This window comes from Bos mutus, chromosome 25 (assembly GCF_027580195.1).
Source record: "Bos mutus isolate GX-2022 chromosome 25, NWIPB_WYAK_1.1, whole genome shotgun sequence".
NCBI lineage: Eukaryota > Metazoa > Chordata > Mammalia > Artiodactyla > Bovidae > Bos > Bos mutus.
This window is the reverse complement of record NC_091641.1, coordinates 18248992-18275751: the sequence shown is the minus strand read 5'-3', so window position 1 is coordinate 18275751 and position 26760 is coordinate 18248992. Positions and strand designations below refer to the sequence as shown.

The following is a 26760-nucleotide window of genomic DNA, read 5'->3' as shown; positions in this document are numbered from 1 at the left end:
ATTTCATATATGCTGATACAAAAGAATCCTTAGGGCATTTTAGATTGTATATCATATGTTAACCATGAAGACATTGATTAAAATTCCACAGGGTAGAGCAGAGGCCTTTAAAGCCACATAAAAGTTTTTAGTCTCACCCTCCAAAAATCATACTTTATATATCTATTTAAAGGTAAATAAATACTTTAATGGGGATTTGTAAAACAAGAATATGAGAGATGACTTCTTCTTGGAGGGATCCAGAAAATCTCAACAAGGGGGTGATCCTTGGGTCTCAAAGAACACATGGGAGATTTGTAGCCATCTTCATAGCTGTCACTGATTGAACTGTTAGTTTACAGCTGTGATCTACTCGATGTTCTCCTAACCTTGGCACCTACATTTTGTAAAACAGAGAAGTGACGCACATGGAGAGTTTCTGGTTAAGTCAGGTTAGGAATAGAGATCCATCCTCCTCTCTTCTGTGACCGATGTTTTGTCCATCTCTACCCTCCTTTATGTCTCCTGTCAACTGAGACCTGGCTCTTTAAGCCAGCCTTATCCCAGGTGGCTCAGTGGTAAGGAATCTGCTTACCAATGCAGGAGATGTGGGTTTGATCCTGGGGTCAGGAAGATCCCCTGGAGAAGGAAATGGCAACCTGCTCCAGTATTCTTGCCTGGGAAATCCCATGGACAGAGGAGCCTGGTGGGCTACAGTCTATGGGGTCACAAAAGAGCTGGATACAACTTCACAACTATAAAAACAAAATAGAATCTATCTTTGGTTATTTGAGGAACAGAACACTGATAGAAGCCTCAATGAAACCTCACAGCAGACAGGCAGTTGAGTGTAGTTGAGAGAGCAGCTGATGGAAAGGCAGACCAGTGCAGGTTCAAATCTCAGCTTTGCCAAGTACAAGCTTTCCAACTTCAGAATTATCAGCTCATCTCTCTGGCCCTCAATGTTCTCATCTGTAAAATGGGTTTATAAAACAGGTGGTGAACTCTCAATGGAATTTATCTGAGACGTGCCTGGAATGCTGACTCCCCCAGTTAATCCCAATGTCTGTTTCCTCACGTCACTCAGGGCCTCTGCTCAAATGTCACCCCCTCATTGAACCCTCCCTCTCGATACTCTATTTTATTTTTCTTTATAGTCCTTATAATTACAAACAAGTGCATCGTATTTATTTGCTTATCTTCTGTTGTCTGATGCACCCATTGGATCGTTGGCACCATGAGGGTAAGGATTGCCATCTGTTTTCCAAACATCTGGAACAATGCCTAACTCGTAGCCAAATGAATGACATGCAGGAAGCCCTTGACCTTTAAGAAATATGGGTTCCTTCCTTCACTTTTCTGTCTATCAAGTAATCTTCAGTTGCATCTTTGTGTTTTCTTCTCTGTGTTTTCTGATAACCTGGCCACAGTTTAGTTGGGTCTCGGGCATCTGCACATATTGGGCCAGATGCAGAGCAGCCGCTGCTGCTTCCTTCTCGCCCGCCTTCTTCACCCCCTGCTGTCATTGTCAAGCAAACAGTTTCTTGCTCCAGACCACCTCAATTGTACAGGGATGTTTTCCCAAGCCTTTAACGTGGAACGTGTTGACTAACTGTTCTTTAAACACATTGGGGGTTCCAGTTTCCACACCTGTTTATTTTGTGACACTTGGAAGGGCCAGGATCATGAAGGGTGTGCCAGCGTCTCTTTCACAGATGCCTGATGGGGCTCGAGCTTATGTGATTGACCATTCAAGTCAGTGGCAGGCATGATGCTGGCCATGCAGAGTGGGCACCTCTGAGGGGCTAGATGTATTTACTTACAATGAATAGGATTTCAATCCCCTGGATTTGGTTAGAACAAGCCCCATGCTGCCCCCAGAGAGTTGCATAATGAGCCACCTGCTCACCAGGGACCCTTCCTTTCCCCATAAGGGACAAGCTGGTACCAGAATTGGGATTCAGCTGAACCCAGGCTCCCTAGGGGAACCGGGAACACCTGTCATCCTGCTGAGCCAATCCCAAATCCAAGACCTACCTATGCCTCTGGCTCCCTCACTCCCCAAATAAATGCTGCCCATTCGGTTTTACTGCTGAGGAACCAAGAGCCAAGAGCCCAGCACCATAAGAAGCGAGCCTGAACGAGGTTCTGCCCTCCCCTGAGAATGAGCAGGTCCGTGGTTGCCTTGACCTACTAAGTTGCCCATGTGACCAGCTGGAGAAATGGCTCAGTACCTGAGCAGTATCAGAGCAGTCTGGTGGTTTGGCACTCTCAGCAAGAACATGCAGGGCTCACCAGGGAACGTGATGGGCTGCCTCTCCCAGGACTTAGCGGAATGCTCAGCACCCACATGGTGTTGACAAGAGATGTCCCCACCAAGATGACAGACTTCTTGTGGGGTGGCAGTGCATAGCCCTGGTCTTTGGGGACGTGCCCAGTCTACCTACAATGCCTAGCATTCAGAGAAATTTTATTTAGTGCATGAGTGTTTAGCTTCAAGCCAGTGCACCTGAATTCCATCTCCAAATCTGCCCTTTACTAGCTGTGTGACTCTGAGCAAACTGCTTAACCTCTCCAGCACACCTTCTGCATCGGTGATTGTGATGATCCCTGCCTCAGGGTATAATATAACTATTATGATGTAATATCATGCTAGCAGTAGTAGTAGCAGCAACAGCAGTAATGTCTATCCTACTGGGTTAGGTAGGATAATATGAGTCAACCCACAGGAAGTAATTAACACAGTTCCTGGTATGTGAGGTGCAAGTATTAGTCATTAGTCTCTCTGTCGTGTCTGACTTTTTGTGACCCTATGGACTGTAGTCCGTCAGACTCCTCTGTCCATGGGATTTCCCAGACAAGAATACAAGAATGGGTTGCCATTTCCTTCTCCAGGGGATCTTCCCAACCCAGGGACTGAACCCAGGTCTCCTGCATTGTAGGCAGATTCTTTACCATCTGAGCCACCAGGGAAGCCCTCCTGGCATATAGTAAATGCTAAATAAAAGTTACCTAATCGCGGTGGCTGCTGAATGTAATCGTGGTGGCTGCTGAATGTACTATCTGTCGGTTGACTGTGGTGGTGTTGGGTTGTGAGGGTGACTGGTTGAATAGAAAGGTATTTGATTGGTTGTTTATGTTGGGGGTTGATTGTGTTAGAAGTTGGTTAAGACGACTGACTAGCTTTGATGGTCTTTGATTAACTATGGTTGTGGTTGATGGATTGTTGTGATTGTTTGCAATTTTGTCTAGTTGGTTGTAGTGGATGGTTGGTTGAGGAAGTGACCAACCGTGGTGATGGCTGGTTTTGTGCCATGATGTTTGGTTGGCTGTCATGATTGATTGGCTGTCAAGGTGTGTGGTTAGTTATGATGGTATTTGATGATGTTTGGGTTGTTTGGTTGTTAGTGGTATTGGCCGGCTGATTGTGCTGTGAATGGGAGGCTAGTGAGCTCATTCAACTCTAACTTCAGGTACAAAGCCCCAAACACATCCATGTCAGTTATGCTCAATGAATGAATGAGGGAGGAGTTTGCAGGACTTTCCTGGCGGCTCAGATGGTAAAGCATCTGCCTACAATGTGGGAGACCCGGGTTCAATCCCTGGGTTGGGAAGATCCCCTGGAGAAGGAAATGGTAACCTACTCCAGTATTCTTGCCTGGAAAATCCCATGGACGGAGAAGCCTGGTAGGCTACCGTCCATGGGTTTGCAAAGAGTCAGACACGACTGAGGGACTTCACTTTCACTTTAGAGTGTGAGGTCGTCACAGGGGGAGGCTGCACACTACAAACCAGCAGCTGTGATTGGGGCTTCAGATCAGATGGTGAATCGCACTTCATCCATCCTGGGTGGGTGAGCAGGGATGCCACGCCTTCTCCAATTGGCCATCACATAGGCCTCTCACTTTCCCTGTTTCAGCTACTCTGGAGCAAAACTCTCTTTCTATTTGGGATCTCTACAAGCACCCCCAACCATAAATTATTCTTAAGCCATGTAGACTACATTTCATGTCAAACCATCCAAAAGACATCCTGTAAATCCACAAAATACATCCAGCTATTTTCTTCTGGTGTAGTCAAGACACACCAATAACGGAAGCTGAATTGTTTCTGAATGGGTCTGCCCTGAGGATCTGTCTTCTCTTGTTTGTTGCCTGCTTGGAGATTTCCTCCAGGGTTCCTGCAGAGGCTCCGTGTCTATGTGTGTAGTCTGTGTAAATGTGTGTGTGTGTGTGTGTGCAAGAACATGCACACCTGCACACACATGTCCCCAGAATTGGGAGTTTTTCTCAGCAGGTATAACAAAGTGGTCCTAGCCCCACTCTCCATCCTATAAGATCTTTATCCAAACCTCTCAGCACCTCTCAGAGAAGGTGAATATGAGGAAGCAACCTAAGGACCCCTAGAAATCAGAGCAGGGCCGTCTGCATCTCCAGATGGTGCAGGTTGACTTCTTTCAGCTGAAAGGTGGAAGGGCAGCTCCCAGCCTGTGGCAGCTGAGAGCGGAGCAGGTACCACCTGTCAGACCTGACGGAAGGTGTATCCAGCCTGATTCTGCAAGCTGTTGTCAGGCCTGGTGGAGGACGAGGGCTTGATGACCAAGCCAGAGAGGTTACGGTAGGTCTGTGAAAAGGGACAGCTCACCAAGTGTCATTGCAGAGAGTGTCTGAAGAGCAGCTAGAAGGACAAGGACTCTTGAAGGAAAGAGGCAAGGCTGCTCACGTATGCTGAATGCTTCCTTCATGCCAGGAAGTGGTCTGCTGGCTTTGACAATACGGGCGTGTTAATCCTAGAGGCCGGCCTCCCTGGTGGCTCACAGGTAAAGAGTCCGCCTGCCAATGCAGGAGACACGAGTTCAATCCCTGGTCCGGAAAGATCCCACATGCCACGGAGCAACTAAGCCCATGTGCCATAACTATTTCACCTGTGCTCTAGAGCCCGGAAACTGCAGCTACTGAGCCCACGTGCTGTAACTCCTGAAGCCCACTCCCTGTAGAGCCTGTGCCCTACGATGAGAGGCCACCACAATGAGAAACCCGCACACCACAACTGGAGAATAGCGCCCCCTTGCTGCAACTAGAGAAAAGCCTGTGCAGCAATGAAGACCCAGCACAGCCAAAAATAAATAAAAACCATTAAGAAAATCCTAGAGGCAGCATGTTTCAGATCAGGCAGACCCCGGATAGGCCTTTTACAAGCTGTGTCACTGGAGGCCAGTTGTTTGGTCTCTCATAGTTTTATTTTCCACATGCAAAAAATTGGAACAATGATACTAGGAGATAAGATAGCACACGTGGGCTTTTGTGCCAGTGTGTTGGAGTTTGAATCCTGGATCCCCACGTTTGGACTGTGCAACTTGGAGCAAGTTGCCTAACCTCTCTGTGCTTCAGTTTCTCTGCAGACAAATAGCCCCACCTACTTGATAGGACCCTGTGAACCCTATGAGAAAAGGCACAGAGAACAGTTGGCCTAGTACCAGGCTCATTGTAAATATCCCCCCTCTCATTATTATTATTAATTCTACTTTCATAATTTTGTTAATAGTCCTTCCATGAAATTCTATCTGTGAGTAGCAGGCACACTGCCATCACTGAACGTCAGTCCCTTCTTTTTGTTTTTCCAAATTTTCACAACTCTCTTATGGATAATTTTACAGAAAATGAAACTGGGAGTTGGATTAGTTGAGAAACTTTTCCTAGATCACACAACTGGAACATGCAAAGAGCAAGACTTGCCTGGAAGCCATTTGCAGTTCCAGAGTTCTCCTTGAAAAGAAGAATTGAATAAATCACATGAAACCTCCCAGCATTTGGATGTTTATGGTCCTTTCATCCAGCCTGGAGGAGTCATTAATCATTGAGCTGTGTCCACGTCGGCCAGGATTCCCCAAGGTATATGGGCTGAAAGATATTGGGGATGATTGTTTATAAAGCCTTCAGGGCCCTACCTAGAGAACGGCCCATTCTTTTCATTCTGCAGAGGAACATGGAAAGGGCACATCTAATTTCCTCCAGGAAAAGGAGCATCCTCGAGAATCAGTAAAAGACACCCAAAATGCCAACATAAAGACGTAAAAGTGGCAAGATTCATAAAAGGAACCTGAGGGTCCTGCGCTGTCACACGGCATCCCTCCCCATGGAGAGCCCGGGGAGCCATGTGGAGGATTGGTACCACCATCCAAAGAGTGTGCAATCATAGTCGTAAGAGATCTTAATTTGGAGATGCCAGACCTCCAAGCAACAACAAAAAGAACCAGTTACACTGAAGAAGAATAGTGGAATGGTGCCAGAAAGAGCTAATGGATCCTCCGCCAGCCTGGGCCCCCTTCCCTGGCCCTAAGAATGCATCAGGGAACTTGTGAGGAGCCTGTGTTAAAGATGAGGTCATAGAATGGAGTCAAGTCGCATTTATTAGGCTAGCTTCTAGAGTGAGCACGTGAGACTCACTCAACATCCAGAGTGAGCATTACCCTGGAGAATTCCTTAAATTACCCTTAAAGTACAGTCTATGAGGTTTTATTATACAACCCTGTAAAGTTTTTCTTAGACACATTAAAGTTTGAGAACCACGAAGCTACACTGAAGAAAGAAGCAAAAGCAATGTCTATATGCAGATGTCTGCACATTTAAATCACTCTGCCTTCTGGGTAATTAACCAATTCCTAATAAAGAAGAGGAATAGATGGGAAATTATGAAGTGTGTGTTTTTTTTTCCACTTGCAATGTTTCCCTTGATCTATGGTCATATTAAGCCTGTATAACTTCAGTAGATGTTGTCAGGTGTGTTGTTGTGTGGATTAATCAACAGATATATTGAAAACATCTAGCATAGGATCTGGCACATAGAGATATTCAATGAATGTTTGCTGGATATAAATCATGCCTGATCAGATCCACATACAGGTTTGTTTTTAAAGGAGCAGAGAACATGACCACCTGCTTCCAGCCTTTCCAAGGAGTATTTATTATTGAAGCCCATCTTTCATGTCCTTGGGCATTGGTTTCCTGACACCTTAGGTACACATGATGACCAGCCTTTGTTCCACTTTTGCTGTTGGGGACCCCTGTGCAAAGGACAAACTGAAGGAGGTGCTACTAAGCCACAGATATGGGTGCAAAAGGAAGATAGCAAGTCCTAAGGAGATGCCAAAATGAAGTTAGTAATGGAATATTTGGGTTGCCACCCAAAAGAGTAACTGCAGTAATCCCAGCCAGTAATTCCAATATCAAGAAAAGGTAGGAAGGAAGAAGAGAAGGAATTAGTGTTGATGAAGTTTCCATCATGTGCCAAGAATTTTGTAGAATTCAAACCAAGGACTCCAAATCTAAGTGAGACCCAGGAAGCAAACATTTCAAGAATTCATTTTCAAGAAACATGTGTTGAGCATCTGCCATGTGCCAAGTACTGCTCTGGGTTTGGGGACACAGTCGTGAACAAAGAGATGAAAACCCCTGCCCTCATGGAGCTTAAATTCTACTGGAGGGTCACGTTAGACAGGGCTTCCCTGATGTCTCAGTGGTAAAAGAACCCACCTGCAATGGAAGAGGCGCAGAAGACACGGGTTCGATCCCTGGATCAGGAAGATCCCCTGGAGGAGGACATAGCAACCCACTCCAGTATTCTTGCCTAGAGAATTCCATGGACAGAGAAGCCTGGTGGGCTACAGTCCACAAAGAGTTGGACACAACTGAAGTGACTTAGCAAGCACACATGTTATAGAATTAGAAGTGATGGAGTAGTGGGAGGTCAAAGGTTTTGGATAAAATCTGGAAATGCTGAGTTGAGATCCTTGATGATTATTTACATGTTCTGAGCATCATTGCATGGGGAAACCAGAGTCTTCTCAAAAAGACAACAGAATGGGGTAGGACATGAAATTACATTTTTGGACCTCTAGGTTCCTCCCTCCTCCTGAGGTATTATTGTTCAGGGATGTCTTTGTCTTGTCCTTGATCCTATTCGTGGCTGCATTTCCCTTGGCAAGAAAAAAAAAAAAAAACATGGTGGAGAATTGGCCATAAGAAGTTTCTCCACAGGACAATTCCCAGCTCTGTTTGGCTTACAGATTGAAGTGATGTGAATTGGATCAGCCAATAAGCATAGGGCTATCACTAGGAGACCGGCCACAGCTAAGCAGTGTGACTCCCACTGCTCTTTGTTAATCACCATTACCCCAAGGCATCTTATCTGATGATCATTAGGTCTCGTGGGGTAGAGGCTCTAGGTGCTGACTCTAGAACCTGTGATGGAAAGTGAAAGTGAAAAAGAGCTTCCCGGGTGGTTCAGTGCCTGCCAATGCAGGAGATGCGGTTTCAATCCCTGGGTTGGGAAGATCCCCTGGAGAAGGAAATGGAAACCCACTCCAGTATTCTTGCCTGGGAAATCCCATGGACAGAGGAGCGGTGGGCTACAGTCCATGGGGTCGCAAAAGAGTCAGACATGACTTAGGGACTGAACAACAATTCAGTAGAGAAAAGAATGGGGTGTCCCTGAGCGTAAAGAGCAGAAACTATGGAGGGGCCAAGTAGATATCTGGGGCAAGAACATTCCTATCTATTATATCATGTCATTTTCACCACAATGGTACCCATAACACATTATCCTCCCCAGTGTTATGTGTGAAAAGGTGTGATTACTTAACACCGGGTGCTTGCTTCAAGCCCACAGAGTGGCAGCACATCTGGGACATGTCTGGTTACCCTCAGCCACAGATGCCCTCTCAGATGCTCCAGATCCATGCCCATGAGCAAGTGCCTTCTTGGTTCCCCAAGGCATCTAAACATGACTTAGCTGCCCTAGATGTTGAGGCGAGCAGGGCTCATTATGGTATGTTTGGGTCACCCATTTTCACCTTCCCTCCCACCTCTTCCCTAATAGCTCAGTTGGTAAAGAATCTGCCTGCAATGCAGGAGATTCCAGTTCGATTCCTGGGTTGGGAAGATCCCCTGAAGAAGGGAAAGGCTACCCACTCCAGTATTCTGGCCTGGAGAATTCCATGGACTGTAAAGTCCATGCAGTCACAAACATTCACTTCACTTCCACCTCTTTCCAATGCGTGGTGCAACCATACAACAAGGAGAAAACTTTTCCTCTCTGACTTTGAAAATGAATCCCCTTGCATTATTTTCATGCCTCATAAATCTCCCCAGCTGAACTGGAATCATCTGGACAGATCTTGAAAAAAAGGTACTTGAACCACCTCGTGGCATTGTGGAGAGCCTTGTTCTTCCCACAACTCCTGCATTAGCCTTCTCATTGTTACCCCCTTATTTCCTGTGGGCCTCTTACTAGTTTTAGGAGCTATTTAAGGAGCTACAATTATCCCCATTTTGCAGATAGGGCAGCAGGAGCTCCCCAGCTCAGTCAGGGCCAAAGGCAAGAGATGAGGGCTGGGTCTGACCATCTTCCAGCTGTGTAAACAGCACCAGCAAGATCAAGCTGCCATCTTTCTCCTTATATAGCCTCTCACTTCTATTTTCAAATTCCCCACGTCTCCAGTCCATTTCCCCAACTGGAGCTTGAGTGGACTCTTCAAAGTCGACCCCCTTCAAGGCATCCTTTTACTTTAAGGGCTTTCTATTTGAAGTGGGAGATAGATGGATCCCAGGCTGAGCCGCTCCATCCAGTCTCCTGCTGACCCTTGAGATAAGGGACAAGCAGGAGCAGAGCACTGACTAAGTCAGACAAAGTGATCATATTTTTCTCATTCATGTGGTCCGTGGGATTTCTCAGCCCACATGCATGCGAAAAAGGTCCCCAGAGGAGGTAAGGGGCCAAAGGAGGGAGGAGCTGCCAGCCCGTACTGTGTCCTGCCAACCTCGTGGAAACATTCATGCTGGAATTCATCTTGGCTGAGAGATACACAGGAACACCAGGAAGGGTATCTGAGTCAGGCCAGACATGGGCACAAGCAAGATGATTGGCCAAAGACAGCCCAGAAGACTGCCCCACGTAGGCAATCCAACCCACTTCTACTGGGTACAGCGCTCTCTGAGTTCACCCGTGTGCTCTTCCACATGTTCTTTGCTTTTGTGTTTAGTCGCTCAGTCGTGTCCGACTCTTTGTCACCCCATGGACTGTAGCCCGCCAGGCTCCTCTGTCCATGGGGGTTCCCCAGGCAAGAATACTGGAATGGGTTTCCAAGCCTTCCTCCAGGGGTTCTTCCCAACCTAGGGATCTAACCCAGGTCTCCCACATTGTGTGCAGATTCTTTACCAGCTGAGCCACCAGGGAAGCCATGAATCTCTCCAGGGGATCTTCCCAACCCAGGAGTCGAACCCAGGTCTCCTGCATTGCAGGGAAATTCTTTACCAGCTGAGCTACTAGCGAAGACCCTCTTTGCTTCTAATAAACCCTTTATCTGTTTCACAGTCTTGGGAATTTTTGCTGAATTCTTTCTTCAAAGAAGACAAGCACTGAGGTCTTGCTTCCAGTGGACTCGCCCCCCAAATCATAATGAAATCCAGACTGCTGGGCCCTACCTGGACCCCACCTTCCCCTCCAGCCTTGTGTCACAACCCTTTCTCCTAACTGGTTATGCTGTGGCCAGTTGGCTACTTTTTATATCCTTGACTCGGGGCCCAAACACGTTCTACCCCTTATACCTGGAATGCTACTGCCTCTGACTGTTCTTGGGCTTTGTTTTCTCTTCCTTTCAGTTCAGTTCAGTCGCTTAGTCATGTCTGACCCTTGTGACCCCATTTCTCTTCCTTTAGATCTCAACTGAAATGTGTCACCTTCGCAGGTAGGTTTCCTGACCCCTCCTTCATTAAAATTTATAATTTGTTAGTCCTTTATTTTGTGATGTGTTTACCTGTGTTCGTGGCACGCTATCACCTCTGGAGAGTAGGTTCCATGGTGGCAAGAAGGTGGCTATCATCACGCTGCCCAGAATCTGGATGGTGCTTAGTAAACACTTGTGGAATAAATGCATGAATTTAAACATATGGGTGAAATGAAGCATTATGTTGGTTACTTATATTATTAATCATTATGTCCCACTGTCTTCTTTTCTGTAGGATTCCTGGTTAATTGTCCTGATACTTTTCATTTATACGCATAGTATTTAAGTATTGATGGTTTAGTCACTAAGTCGTGTCCGACTCTTGCAACCCCATGGACTGCAGCCTATCAGGCTCCTCAGTCTATGGATTTCCCAGGCAAGAATACTGGAGTGGGTTGCCATTTCCTTCTCCAGGGGATCTTCCCAACCCAGGGATCGAACCCAGGTTTCCTGCATTGCAGGCACGTTCCTGCATTTCAGGTGGATTTTTTTTTTTTACCGACTAAGCCACCAAGGAAGCCCATTTTAGGTATTGAAGTTCTTCAATTAATGGTTATTGAATGGACGTGGGGATGGATGCATGCATGGATGGATAGAAAGATGGATATATACTTTTTACTTTGTGATCTCATAGATTTTTTTTCATTTTTTCATAACCAAATGACCAAGCTATATTATTTTTTAATTACTTAATTTATGGCTTCACCAAGCCTTAGTTGTGGCAGGTGAGATCTCCCTTGTGGCCTGCAGGATCCTTTGTTATGATGTGCAGGCTCTTTGTTGGAGCACACTGGCTCCTCTCTAGTTGTGGTGTGTAGGCCCAGCAGTTGCCGCACCCAGGCTTAGTTGCCCCAAGGCATGTGTGATCTTAGTTCCCAACCAGGGATTGAACCTGCATCCTCTGCATTGGAAGGTGAATTCTTAACCAATGGACCACGAGGGAAGTCCCCAAGCTATATTCTTTCTGTGATTGCCCCTTTTCCTTTTTGCAATATTCTATCACCTTTTGAAATGTGTCTCAAGATTGTATTCTCCTAACAGTCAAGAGATTCTTCTGTGACCCCTACTGTAGGGGCTCTACCACAATACCAGGGTTTTTGGAAAGTATTACCTTTTATGGGTATCTGTTCCCTTCTTCCAAGGATATAAGTAGAACCAGTTGTGTAGTACAAATGCATATTGCATCTACGAGCTCTCTTAGTTTACATACAGTGGTTCAATTCAGGGTGAACGGGTCAATATTACAATTCTGAAACTGGCCTATGACACTTGAAAGCCTAAAGTCATGCAAAAATCCAGTTTCTATAATCTTGGCTCAGTCTCGCAAGGATTTTTCTGTCAAGAAGGCCTCCAAGGTATTTGACATCATCATCACCTACGATCCTGAGTTCTGATATTCCCTACCTGCTGGGGCATTTTTCACTGATCCTCCAGGCTCACAAATGGTGGTTCTTTGAATTCTCTGTGTTGCTGCAGGGAAAAGCCTCTGGGTTTCTTGAGGGTCCCACCACCATTCCTCTTTCTTTCTTTATCCCCTGCTGTTACCATTTTCTTCATATCTGTTTCCTCACATGGTAACAAATCAAGCAAAGCAAAATACCATTCCTAGAAACAGCTCTCCCTTGGGCAGCATGAGGCTCATTATCCCATTCAAGATCTGGTACATACGAAACAAATACATCGCACCTCCACCCGACAATCGCCATGCGTTATATAGACCTGCCATCTCTGTTGTATAATGTTCGGTGATTTACTCTCTCTGGGTTTTTGCTCATTTGCTCCTGTTCTTTGTTACTAGGTGTCAGAATCTGTTTCTGTTTGGGCAGACTAATACAATAGGAGTTTATTTTATATTTACAACAGCAGTCAAGGGATTATAGATTACTGGGCGAGAGGAGAAAAGGTTTCCTCCACACAGTGATTCAGGAGCTCAGGCTCACAGAGGCTCTGATGCGGTAAACATGTAGCTGCTAAGACTAGTCTAGGATGTAAACATCCATCAGGCAGGAGAAGAAAGACCATGGACATCATGAGTGGGGAACTTTTATGGGGCAGACCTGGCAGTGAATATATCACTTGAGCTTATATCCTCTTGGCCAGAACTCACTCATGTGACCACAGTTAACTGTCAGGGAAGCTGAGAAGTGTGCCCTAGTTATCTGCCCAGAAGAAAGAGAAAATGAGTTTGGGGCAGTAGCTAGCATAACTCTGCCACCCAAAGTTGGCTGTTTTTACATAATTGCCTTGTTTAATCCTCACAATAGCAAAGAAATCTGATCATCACTATCATCAGTGAAGACACTGAGACCCAAAACATAAACTGCAAGAGAACACACCACTGTTACCGTTAATGTGTCGTAGGATCTAGATTTGAACTTAGATCTATGTGGTTCCACCTCAGTTTTCTTCTCAGGAATTACAGTTCTTCTCTAAGAAAAAGATCCCACTCTGGCTGTCATTGAAATTGCCATGAGAGCTGTAATGGGGCGTAATCTCCCCCCGCCATTGGCTTCATTGGATAGATAGGCAGGAGTTACATTTGCCATCTTGGTTGGGAAGTTCTTATCTACCTACCCTACCTCCTATATCCCAAGATGTCATCTCTGTAAATACATTGACTTTATGCCTTCAAAGAGTCTATCTGGCTACTTTATTTGATCTCTATGAATGAGATTTTTGGTACATGATTAACCCAAACCTTCCAAGCTCTATTAATCTAATGCTATTTTATCAAACAATAAGTTCACCTAGTGACCATATCCTTTAAAATTCAATACCTTTGCGTGTTCTACATCCATTTCTGTATCCTATACTCTTTACCCCAGAAACCAAATTTTAAAAATTGAGTTTTTATCAGTGTCACTAAAAGCCACAGTGCCCACACCAATAGAGAGAAAGCCCAACTTTCATATAATGTACACATTTGATAAATACATACACACACACAAACATATACTACAAACACAAAGCTAAATTGGAATGCTTTTAAACATATCATTTAGACCTTAAAGTGCTGTTAATGAGGGTTTTGTTTTTTTTTAATTTTTTTAAAAAATACATTTGACTATATTTAGAACTCCTCAAAGGAAGTATGAGTTTTATGACCTGACCACTAGGTGGATTGCTCATTAAGAGAAGTTGATTTAGATGAACTAGCTTCAGTTAAACCATCTGTAGACCTAAGCATTATCTTGTATGAAGGTGTCCCTTCTTCTGGTACCCAAACTGTAATCAGTCAGTCACCCTCCCTAAATATGTCAGGGACCAGACTGTCTTCATGAAAGCCTGAGAACCCAGACTTTTTCTCACTAACCCATTCCAGTCTCTACATGTCTCCAGGTTTAATGCTGTTTGTGATTGACTTGGTTGACAAAGGTCAATATGCCAGTAAGATGAAGTCTCCTTAGCCTCACTCTTTTGACTCTATAAATGACTGAGACATGACTGTTTTGGGGGCTGGGCGCACTTGTTAAATAATTAGCTGATCTCTTTTTTTGAAAGCTCAGTCGGGGCTCATGGAGAACCCAGGACTCTGTTCTCAGAACTTCTCTCTGTTTTCACCACTCCCTTTATGAGCTCAGCCACTTTCAAAGCTTTAAGCATTTCCTGTATCCTGGTTTTCACCCAACAGCTCTCAATCCAGACATATTAATTCTTGGTTTGTAAATCCAACTGCCTCTTCAACATTCGCACTTGGATATCTAAGAAGCACTTCAAAATTAACACGTCTAAAAGCAAGTTCTTTGTTTCTCAACTCTTCAAACTCCGCTCCTCTTGAGTCTTCTTCCTCTTTTCAGAAAACCTTGGCTCTGCTCTTCCTTTTATTTAGGACAAGAGTCTTAGAGTCATCCTTGGTTCTTCTCTTTCTTGCATGCCTTCAATTCAATCTATAAGCAAAGGCTGATGCTGTTGCCACATGTCTTCACAACTCTTTTGCCCAAGCCTCTATTGCCTTTCACTGTGATGATTTCCGTAGCCTCTTAATTGGTCTTCCTTCAGTACTTACCCCCAGAACCTCTTCCCAACACAGGAATCCCCATGATCTTCCCAATGTGTAAGGCTGACCAAGTCCTTCTCCTCCTCAAAGCCATCTACTGGCCCCTGCTTGCATGCATGTGTGCTAAGTTGCTTCAGTCATGTCCGACTCTTTGTGACTCTGTGGACTGTAGCCAACCAGGCTCCTCTGTCCACAGGATTCTCCAGGCAAGAACACTGGAGTGGGTTGCTGTGCCCTCCTCCAGGCTCCTCAGTTCAGTCCAGGTCAGTTCAGTTGCTCCGTTATGTCTGACTTTGGACTGCAGCGTGCCAGGCTTCCCTGTCCATCATCAACTCCCAGAGCTTGGTTGGTTGCCATCCAACCATCTCATCTTCTGTCACCCCCTTCTCCTCCTGCCTTCAGTCTTTCCCAGCATTAGGGTCTTTTCCAGTGAGTCAGTTCTTCACATCAGATGGCCAAAGTATTGGAGTTTCAGCTTCAGCATCAGTTCTTCCAGTGAATATTCAGGACTGATTTCCTTTAGGGTTGATTGGTTTGATCTCTTTGCAGTCCAAGGTCCAGGCTCCTCGCTTACTCAAAATCCAAAGATCTTACAAAGGCCTTGAGGCTCTACATTATCTGGACCTCACTGCTTTCCTGCCCTGATCCTCTCCCACTCTTTCAATCTCACACTTCTTTTTAGTCACTCTGCCCCCTCCCTCCTTGAACACACCAGACACATGTTCACCCCAGAATTTTGCAAGGCCTGTTTCCTCTACCTTTCTTCATGTGGCTTACAACCAGGCTTCTTCTGTAACCCTATCCAGATCCTACCTCTGACCTTGTCTTAGGCTCTAAGGCATCCCAGGTTGCACTCAGAGACTTGCCTCTATTGCATTGTATGTGGCTTGGGACTGTCACTCATTTGAATGATAAACTGAAGCCATCAGATGTTTTCTACCAGGACTTTGGATCTTTAGTGGGTTGGTATGTAAAAGGAGAAGAAGAGGAAGAGAAAGAACAAGGGAAGTCCCTGGCTGTTCAGTGGTTAGGCCTCAGGGCTTTCACTGACAAGGGACTGGGGTTTGATTCCTAGTCAAGGAACTAAAATCCCAGGGGCTCTATGGTAAAGCCTAAAAAGAAGATTTTTGTTTTGAAAAAAGGAGAGGAGATAAATAAGGAACAAAAGAAGAATTAAATGGAGAAAGGGAGACAGTTGAATCTGTCCCAAGCCTATGGTGATGCCTTAAAAAAAAAAAAAAACCTATAGATCAGGTTCTATAGCCTGTGTTCCCAAATTTCCCCATTTCCTACCATTTCCAAGCCTATTCACAAGCTATTCCTTATGAATCACCTCATACATACTTTGAGTAAATTCCTTATTTATGATAGCTAGCCAGAAACTTTTCCTGTTGAAAATAAGTGTTCTAAATGATGAACCAAAAAGTATACATATAACTTGAAGGAAAAGCCAAGAGTTGAATGTTGAAGGGTGTGAAGTTTAAATAACCCGAAGGGGCTTCATTCATGATCATGAAACTCAGACCAAGACTCTGTTTAGAACAGGGACAGTGCATTCAGCCCCTGCCTTTGGATAATTTCGGGAATATTATTAACAACAAACCAGTCCATCCTAAAGGAAATCAACCCTGAGTGGTCATTGGAAGGACTGATGGTGAAGTTGAAGCTCCAATATTTTGGCCACCTGATGCAAACAGCCGACTCATTGGAAAAGACCCTGATGCTGGGAAAGATTGAGGGCAAGAGGAGAAGGGGATAACAGAGGACAAGATGGTTGGATAGCATCACTGATCAAGGGACATGAGTTTGAGCAAGCTCTAGGAGATGGTGAAGGACAGGGAAGCCTGTTGTGCTGCAGTCCATGGGGTCGCAGAGTCGAATACGACTGAGTGTCTGAACAGCGACAACAACAATTAACAACAGTGAGGCGGGGTAAAAATCCAGACCGATGACCTGCTCAGAAACAAGAAAAATGTAAGCGGAAAAGAATAGAACCAGATACCAGATAACTTTGTTCAGGTGCTTGTCCCCCAGCACAGATGTGGAGGGAGAGAGAGATCTCCTGGGAACTGTTCCCAAGCCTCTCTCCTGAACCTTCACTGTGTCATCTCCTCTGCTGGGGGCAGAAGGATTTGAAGTGCCCTGTGTGCAAGAACTTAGGCAAAGAAAGCCAGCAAGTATATTTCACTTCAGTGCTGCTCTCCTGCTGGTCGCTGCCGCTTTTGCCATTACAGCCCTTGATTATCTAAAATGTTCTTTTTTGTCTTCACAGCTTAGACTAGGTCACCGCTCTTCACCATCCCCCCAAACTCTCACGGGTTACTTATTCCCTGCTCCACGGTGCCTTGAATAGATCTTTGTCTACAGCAGCCCTCATCCCACGGAAGAATGAAAAGAGCCTAGTGTAGAGTCAGAAAGTTCTGGCTTCAAATCTCAGCCTGGTGGCATGTTGTTTGGATATCTTTGGGGGTTACTCTCTGAGCCTCATTTTTTAGTAAAATGGATAAAATCATAGAGCTTATTTTCCAGAATTAGAAATTAAATAATTTGTTGTAGAAATCACCAAGCACAGACCTACATCATAAAGGAAATGAAATAGATGCTTAATCATAATTAGCCTCCTCTTCTTACTTGTTTACATATGAAATGGAAACATTGATGGGGTTAAGGGAGCTGCCTTGTTGGAATCCTGCTCATTGTATGACCTCCGACCAGTCATTGAACTGTCTGGAGCCTCAGTTTTCTTATCTGTAAAACAGGGATAAAAGTAATTTTCACTCCAGAGGATTGTTGTAAGGGTGAAATGGGTATCTTGTAAAGCACTTGGAACTTACAGTAAGATCTCAATAAATAATAATACTGAACATTTGTTGGTATGAGTAAGTTTTAGGTATTATCAGGGATTTCCCAAATAGACTGTGAACTCCTTGATGACAGGGACCAGTAATATTGATCTTCATCTTCTAGGACTTAGCAGACCATCTAGTTATCAATGAGAAATTGCTTAGTAAATGAATGAATCAATTGCTGGGTGATGAGCATTGGTACCCAGTGGGCCTCAGGCTTGGTGCACTAAGAGAAATCCTGCTTCCTTTCCAGACCCCACCCCTACGTTACCCCTCCTGCCCATACAAAAGAAACACAATAACTCACACTATGTGTGTGTGTGCACGTGTGTGCATGTGTGCGCACACACGCCCAGTCGTATCTGACTCTCTGCAACCCCATGGATTGTAGTCCACCAGATTCCTCTGTCCATGAAATTCTCCAGGCAGGAATACTGAAATGGGTTGCCATTTCCTACTTCAAGGGATCTTCCCGATCCAAGGATGGAACCCACGTCTCTTGCCTCTCCTGAATTGGCAGGCAGACTCTTTTCCACCGCACCACCAGGGAAGCCCTATGACAAAGACATAAACATGCTGAGGACTAAATTAAATGCGGGATGAAATCAGGGCGATGACATCACAAGTAACCCCTAAAAGGAAAAAATGTCATGCTCGTTCCACTCACTCTCTGGCAAAATGAACTGTGATTTACTCCCACAAATTACCAACTGTAAAATATTTACAACTAATTCCTTCTACCTTCCAGGGTGGCAGTGGCAAAGGGAGGCAGGCTGTTTAGGCAGTAAATGCGGAATGCAATTTCCATGTCAGTGGCCCTGTTTCCTGCAGCAACCTCAGGCGACAGCATCATTTATATCTTCCACGCACACAATCTTTTCTGCATGTGCATGAGTCTCAATTACAGGCAGTTGAGGTTTGTGTGGTAGGCATTATGCATTTATGAGCCAGAGCAAACATTAACTGGTGCTAGTAATTCGTTTCAGGGTGGAGGAAGAGAGGGGAGGGAGCAACTGGGCATGGTGATGGTACCCTGGCAGTGGGTCACAGTTCTGGGAGGCAAAAATTGGCGGAGAACTGGGGGACAAATGCCCTGTCCCTTTGGAGACACCTCGCAGGCTTATCTCCTGGCATGTCCATCTCCCCACACCCCCAACCTGTGAGGTCAGTGTAGAAAGGTCCCAGGGCAGTCTTGGACTTTTTCTCATCTCTGTATATACTTTAGTGTATACCATCTGTATATGGCAACTTTTAAATGTTTCTCCAGATCTCTTCTGGACTCACTGCTTACCTGACATTTCCATCTGGATGTCTACAAAGCATCTCGAGGATAACATATCTGATGCAGAGCTCCTGATCTCCCCCGACTCCATACCCAAATCTTCTCTCAGTTTTTGTTTAGGACTGTTGACTTGAAGTCACCTTGATACCTCCCTTCCCCTAACAATCCAAATATCATCCATCTACAAAATTCTATTAGCTCTTTCTTCCAAGGATGCCCAGACTCTTCCCACTGCATCACTCCCACCACCATCTCTTATCTGGCCTGCTGCAATCACTTCCTCAGAGCTACCCAGCTTCTGTATCCCTGCTTAGTCCCTTCCAATGCATCGGGTCACGTGGTCCTGGAAGATTACAATTCAGATCATGATAAGCTAAGTCACTTCAGTCGTGTCCGACTCTGTGTGACCCCGTAGACGGCAGCCCACCAGGCTCCCCTGTCCCTGGGATTCTCCAGGCAAGAACACTGGAGTGGGTTGCCATTTCCTTCTCCAATGCAGGAAAGTGAAAAAGTGAAAGTGAAGTCGCTCAGTTGTGTCCGACTCTTAGCGACCTCATGGACTGCAGCCTACCAGGCTCCTCCATCCATGGGAGTTTCCAGGCAAGAGTACCAGAGTGGGGTGCCATTGCCTTCTCTGTCAGATCATGATACTTCTGCATAAAAAACTTCAAGGACTTACTGTCACACTTAGAATGAAATTTCATCATTGGACCTCTCTGATCTCATCTTCTGCTGTGGTCTCCAGCCCCACTGGCCTCCATCTTGACTCTGTGCACACCAAGAACACTCCTACCCCAGGACCTCTGTGCTGTTTCCTGTGCTTAGAACAGGTTTCTCCCAGAGAGCTGCATGCTTTGTTTCTTTACTTCCCATATATATATATATGGGACATTTCTACACTGGAGTGGGTAGCCTATCCCTTCTCCAGGGGATCTTCTAACCCAGGAATCGAACTGGGGTCTCCTGCATTGCAGACAGATTCTTTACCTGCTGAGCTCCCAGGGGATCTTCCCGACCCAAGGATCAAACCTGGGTGTCTTGCATTGCAGGCGGATGCTCTACCGTCTGAGCCACCAGGGAAGTCCTGTTTCTGCTCACTTACATCCAATCACATTCATCCTGCAAATAATTCTTTTCCCATCAATATTCCTTAATGCTCAAGGTTCACATGACACTCCACCTGTTCCTGGTGCCACCAGGGGCACACACATTCCTGGCAAAAACCTATTATAGCATCTGGACAGAGCAGGGTGTTAATCTTTTCTGGGAGCCTATTTTGGCATTTTCCCCAACTCAGAGTCTGATAAAGAAGACAAGGAAATACATACATGCCATATGATGTGATGGGTCAGTGGTAGAAACAGAGCAGGCAGCTGAGTCCAGAGCAGGGAGGTGTCTCATCACGTGTGAGCTGAGTCCTGAAGGATGGTTACCACCAGGGTGGTGGAAATGAAGAAGGTCAGCATGCACATCAGGAGTATTTAGAATCTGGACACATACAAAAGAAAAAAAATGAACCCCTGAGCTTTAATCCAAAAACATTCACTTTCGTTTTCCTTTTTGTGAAAATGAATTGGAAATTAGGTGAGGGGACAGGGTACTCTTACACAGTTTGTGTATGACCAAACAGTATGACCGTATGGACTGTAGCCCACCAGGCTCCTCATCCATGGGATACTCCAGGCAAGAATACTGGAGTGGGTTGCCAACTCCTTCTCCAGGGGATCTTCCCAGCCCAGGGATCAAATCTGCATCTCCTGCACTGCAAACAGACTGTTTACCACTGAGCTGTCAGGGAAGCCCTTACACATCATTTGAAAGCATGATTTGACATGAAGGCAATGTACCAGTATCTATGAAGACCTTTAGATTCAAACTCCCATGACCCAACAATCCAACTTCTGTAGGGCTGTTGTTAGGAAAATAAACAAGAACATCCAAAGAGAGGCATGTGCAGGGGTACTCACTTTAGCCTTATTTGTTGTTGTGGAAAATTGATGAAAATCCAAGACCCTGTACAGGGAAATGGCTAAGTAAACATATTTGGTTTGCATGCTGTGGTTTGCATATGGTACAGAAGGCAACATCCATTGAAAAATGGGATGTGAACTGATAAAGGACAACCTCAAGAAGTATTCTTGAGTAGAAAGCCCACATTTTAGAATGCTACGTAGGTTGGGATGCTGTTTGTGTCAGCACACTCCCGTGTGCGTACATGCTCACCTGAAGACACCCGGCTCTGTGCAGGAGCGCTAAGCTATGAGACGAATGATGCACGAGGGTCAGGGGTGGCTGCAGGCAGATGGGGAGCTCTAGGGGGTGGAAAGCATCTATCCAGAAAGGAGGCAATGGTGTTAATATTTCTCAAGTCAACCATTTGGGTCTGGACAGGGAAACATTTGATTCCCTTGGAATCAGAGTAGCGTACATATCCCAGCTCAAGGCACCCTGGTTTGCGGCTTGTTATCTGGTGGCTCAGATGGTAAAGAATCTGCCTGCAGTGCAGGAGACCTGGGTTTGATCCCTGAGTTCGGAAGATCCCCGGAGAAGGGAATGGCTACCCACTCCAGTATTCTTGCCTGGACAATTCCATGGACAGAGGAGCCTGGCGGGCTACCGTCCACGGGGTCACAAAGAGTCAGACAGGACCAAGCAACTGATACTTTAACAAGAACATACGGGGGGCTTCCCTGGTGGCTCAGTGGTAAAGAATCTGCCTGCCAGTGCAGCAGACATGAATTTGATCTCTGGTCTGGGAAGATCCCACATGCCGTGGAACAACTAATCCCATGTGCCACAGCTACTGAGCCTGTGCTCTGGAGCTCAGGAGCCGCAACTACTGAATCCTACATGCCCTGGAGCCCAAGCTCCACAACGAGAGGCCGCCGCAAAAAGAAGCCTGCGCACCGCAGCTAGAAAGCAGCCCCGGCCTGACACAACTAGGGAAAAGCCCGCGCCACAACGAAGACCCAGACGGCCAAAAAGAAATAAATACAATTATTTAAAAACAGAAGAACTTATGGGGGAGGGATAATTAGGAAGTTTGGAATGGACATGTACACACGGCTACATTTAAAATGGACAACCATCAAGGATCTACTATATAGGACATGGAAATCTGCTCAATGTTATGTGGCAGCCTGGATGTGAGGGGAGTTGGGGAGTGAATGGATACATGTATATATATGCCCGAGTCCCTTTGCTGCACACCTGAATCTATCACAACTTTGTTAATTGTCTATTCCCCAAATCTAAATAAAAATTTTTGAAAAAGAATGTATCCAGAGAGGTTGACAAGTAAAAGGGAAGCCTGTTTCCCCAGGCAGCATACCAAGTGTGTGCTGAGCTCCAGAGTGGGACCAGAAATTCTGTAGATCAGGCAGAGTGAGTCCAAGCAGAAGATGAGATTCACAATCATCTGAGGGCAGTGCCATGCTTCGCTGGGATCTTTCAGCAAAAGCAGACTCTTACTTTGCTGGGACTATCGTGAGAGGATCTCGTAGATGCATAAAAAGAGCACAGCAAGGGAATATTTATTCCCCCTGAAAACATTCTCCAAAACTGGAGCTATCTTAACACATTGATATAATGACTGCCTGATCATGATAGATAGATATGAGAGGAAGAAGTTTGTAGGCAATTGATCAGACATGAAATGAAGGCTGTGACATTGTGTATGCCCCTCCTTGACCAGCCAGCAGCACAGATTCCACACCCTGGACCTGGATCGTCCCAAGATTCCCTCCCCCAGGTGCTAGAGCCTGGTGAGGACTCTTGAGTCCAGCCCCTGACGAGTCTGGCAAGCTGTGTAGAGCCTCAGTGAAGGAGGTTGGACTGTGGACGAAAGCAGGTATAAGCACTCAGCCTTTTCTACCTTCTCACTTTCCTGGGCGGCTCAGTGGTAAAGAATCCACCTGCCAGTGCAGGCGATGTGGGAGATGCAAGAGACAAGGGTTTGATTCCTGAGTTGGGAAGATCCATGGAGGAAGAAATGGCAACCCACTCCAGTATTCTTGCCTGCAAAACCCAACAGACAGAGGAGCCTGGTGGGTTATAGTCTGTGGGATCACAAAGGGTCAGACGCTACTGAGCAAATAAGCATGGACACATTAACTAGTGGTGAAGAGATGGAGGCCCACCTGCCACCAACTTAGCCCTTACTTCACCTCCCTTGTCCCGCTGTGTGGATGCATGAAATGAGTGTATAGAGTGTAAGAATGCGAATGTACCGATTCAGAGGGGCCATCCATTTATTCCCTGTAATTTATTAAGTACCTATTATATACCATGCTTTATGAAAGATAGATATAATACCTAGTGAACAAGACAAAGTTCTGCCATTGGAGAGTTCAGTGTCAGATAGAAAGGCATCAGAAATCATGTGGACCAATAACAAGTAAAGTGGTTAATTCCAAATCTTGACCAACGCCACAAAGTGTGGAGAAGAAGAGAAAGCAGAACAATGGGATAGAGAGTGACTTGGAGCAGGCTTGACTTTTGGTAGAATGATCAGAGAGCGCCTCTCTGAGAGATGAATTTTACGTGCTGTGTGATGTCACAAAAATTATAGCTGATGGACCAGACCTGTGTCATCCAATAGAAATTAGGTGATGATGGAATGTACTAGAGCTGTACTTCCAACACGGTAGCTATTGGCCATTTGTAGCTATTGAGCCCTTGAGATGTAGCTACTGTCCCTGAGAAATTAAATCTTTAATTCAATTTAATTTTAATTAATTTACATTTAAATATTTCCATGTGACTCATGGCTTTCACAATAGCCCAAAGTCATGCATTTAATGTAAGACCTGAATGATGACAAGAAGCCAACTCTCCATTCTTACTCCCATCCTTTCTGCCTCCCTCTCTCTGAACCTCCCTCCCTTTCTTCCTTCCTCTTTTCCTTTATTCTCCCTTCTCATCTTTCCAACTGGGCTCTGTCTTTTCCTTCCTTCCTTTATCTCTTCCAATTCTTGGGCAAATATTTATTGTGACCCATGTCTCAATTCTCGGAGAAGGCGATGGCACCCCACTCCAGTACTCTTGCCTGGAAAATTCCATGGACAGAGAAGCCTGGTAGGCCGCAGTCCATGGGGTCGCAAAGAGTTGGATACAACTGAGCGACTTCACTTTCACTTTTCATTTTCATGCATTGGAGAGGGAAATGGCAACCCACTCTGGTGTTCTTGCCTGGAGAATCCCAGGGACGGGGGAGCCTGGCGGGCTTCCGTCTGCGGGGTCACACAGAATCAGACACAACTGAAGTGACTTAGCAGCAGCAGCAGTAGCATGTCTCAATTCTAGGCACTAAGTGAGATGCTGAGTGATTCAGCAATATACACGAGCACCAGACTGTCTTCCTTCTTTGGAGCTTGCTGGTAAAGAATCCCCCTGAAATGCAGGAGACCTGGTCGACCTATGGGTGGCAAGATTCCCCTGGAGAAGGGAAAGGCTACCCACTCCAGTATTCTGGCCTGGAGAATTCCATGGACTGTACAGTCCATGGGGTCAAAAAGAGTCAGACACGACTGAGTGACTTTCATTTCACTTTCCTTTAGGACAGACAGACCAAACACAAGAAAATGAACACATAAACAAGATAATGTCAGATAACAAGGAGCCCTAGGAAGTGAACAAAAGAGGCCAGTGTGAAGCAGAGTGATTTAGGTGGTGCCTGGGTAAGGGGATTGCTCTCTGAGTTGGGGATGTTTGAGCCAAGACTTGAATAATGAGAAGGAGCCAGTAATGGGAAAAGTAGGGGTGTGGGGGGGTGGGCGGTGGGGGAGAGAGAGAGAGAAACAGAAACACTCTGTAAGGGATGGGTGTGCTTGAATATCTGATGATATAATATTACAGTCTTTGAGGCATTGTGTGTATGTTTGTGTATATCTTTCTAGGTGTGCACTGATCTTCTTTCCTATCTGTCATTTCTCCATCTGTTATATGATTGGATGGATGGGTTTGAAAATCTGTTTAGTATTTCATGCACTCCAAGCTGTGAAAGTCCGGTCTAAGTACAGGCCTGGTAGGGTGCACTGATTAATTAATGATTGTGCTGTGCATCATTGAAGCTAGAGATCTTGATTTGGGGATGCAACTTTATGAAGGACATATCTGAAGGACATTCGTGGAAGGTTCTTACCTGGGCAGTTTGTAGGACAGGAGGTCCTGCCATTCTGGCCAAACGTAGAGAAAAAGGGTTCCTGGGCTGCAGTCTCTCATCCCAGAGAATAGTTTCCTTCAACACTAGAGCTGGTGCCTGGCCGTGTGATGAAGCACCCTCTTCCCAGCACAATTCACACCTGTCAAGTATGGATGGATGCTTCTATCTTGATCGAGTTATTTACAAATGTCCATGGCCAGGCATGAGTTGACCTGAGCAACATTTCCACCAATAAAACATCTAGTGCTCTGACTGAGCCTTATCTCTCTAGCCGATCAGGTTCCTTGCATCAACAAGGAAGAGACGTGTACAAATTATTTACAAAAACAAAGTTTGTTTTAAGGTGCACCTGAGGTAAACGTGAAATAACCTCACCGTTAGCACAAGTCCCAGGGATGGCATTCTCTGTGAATGCACAGTGAATAAACAGGGTTCATAAATAGAGCAACAGTAATTAACACTTGTACTGATTAGTTAATTCCTTCCAGGCACTGTGCTGAGCCTTCATTTGTTTGGGGGCTGCTGTAACAAAAGTACTATGGACTGGGTGGCTTAAGCATTTATTTCTTACAGTTCTGAAGGCTGGGAATTTCAAGATCAAGGTGTTGGCAGATTCACTGTCTGCTGAGGACCTGTTTCCAGGTTCAGAGAGGGCTATCTTTTTACTATGTACTTACCTGGCAGAAGTAGGGAGGGAGATTTCTGGGGTCTCTTTTACAAGGGCACTAATCCTATTCATGAGAGCACCACCCTATGACCTAATCCCCTCTCAAAGGCCACACCCCCTAATTCCATCCCAATGGGTGTTAGGACTTAACATGTGATTTGGGCAGGGCACAAACACTCATTCTACTGCAGTATCATAAGCACGAGCCCTTTCGACCTGACGTGTTCTGGGATAGATCTTGCTTGGGATCCTCATCATCTGAGGAAATTGAGACTGGGGGTGGTTAAATAGGTTTCCCAAAGTCCTGTGTTTATTTTTATCATTTATTTATTTATTTGGCCACGCCATGCAGCATGTGGAATCTGATTTCCCAGACCGGGGATGGAACCTACATCCCCAGCATCCCTGCATTGGAAGTGTGGAGTCTTAACCACTGGACTGCCAGGGAAGTCTCAGCCCAAAGTCCTTTAGGGTGAGGATGGCAGAGCCAGGAAGAGAGCCAGGCAGGAGGGCTAAGATGTGCATAAATAAGGGTGAGAGAGGCAGACTCAGCCGGAGCAAGCAGGGCTTGGCTCAGCTGCAGGATGCTGGTGAGAAGGAAGCAGGGCTGGCAGAATCCCCGAGGCAGTGCTGAGCTGACACACAGCTGGGAGTGCAGTGTGAGGTGCAGAGAGCCGGAATGCCGCCTTCCTGAGAGGAGCCCTCTCCTGTCACCGTCTGTTAAATCGTGAGCACACGGTGCCCGGACAGACAATGCTGACATCTCTGTAATCATCAGTTAATCGTGGCACCTGCCCTTGGAAATGCTGAGCCCGGAGGAAAGAAGCTACAATAAAACAGCTGATAGAAGTTGGTGTGTGAGGTTCTGCGGCGGGCACTCTTTGAATGTGGGTGAGTAAAGTATCAGAGAAGTACATTCTGGGTGGAGTCCCCAGTCAGGGGCAGGTGAAGTGAGCCATAATCCTGTTCCTTTAAAATCAGGAAGCATCTTGCTTTTGAATCTCTGGAGTGAGGTGGGCCACTAACGAAAGAGGAAGGATTGG

The 26760-nt window shown here is 45.7% G+C and overlaps 1 protein-coding gene across 1 annotated transcript in view; it reads left to right on the top strand.

Moving 5' to 3' along the window:
- The window catches only part of HS3ST4 (heparan sulfate-glucosamine 3-sulfotransferase 4), a 504558-nt gene that overhangs the window by 462354 nt on the left and 15444 nt on the right, over window positions 1–26760 (top strand).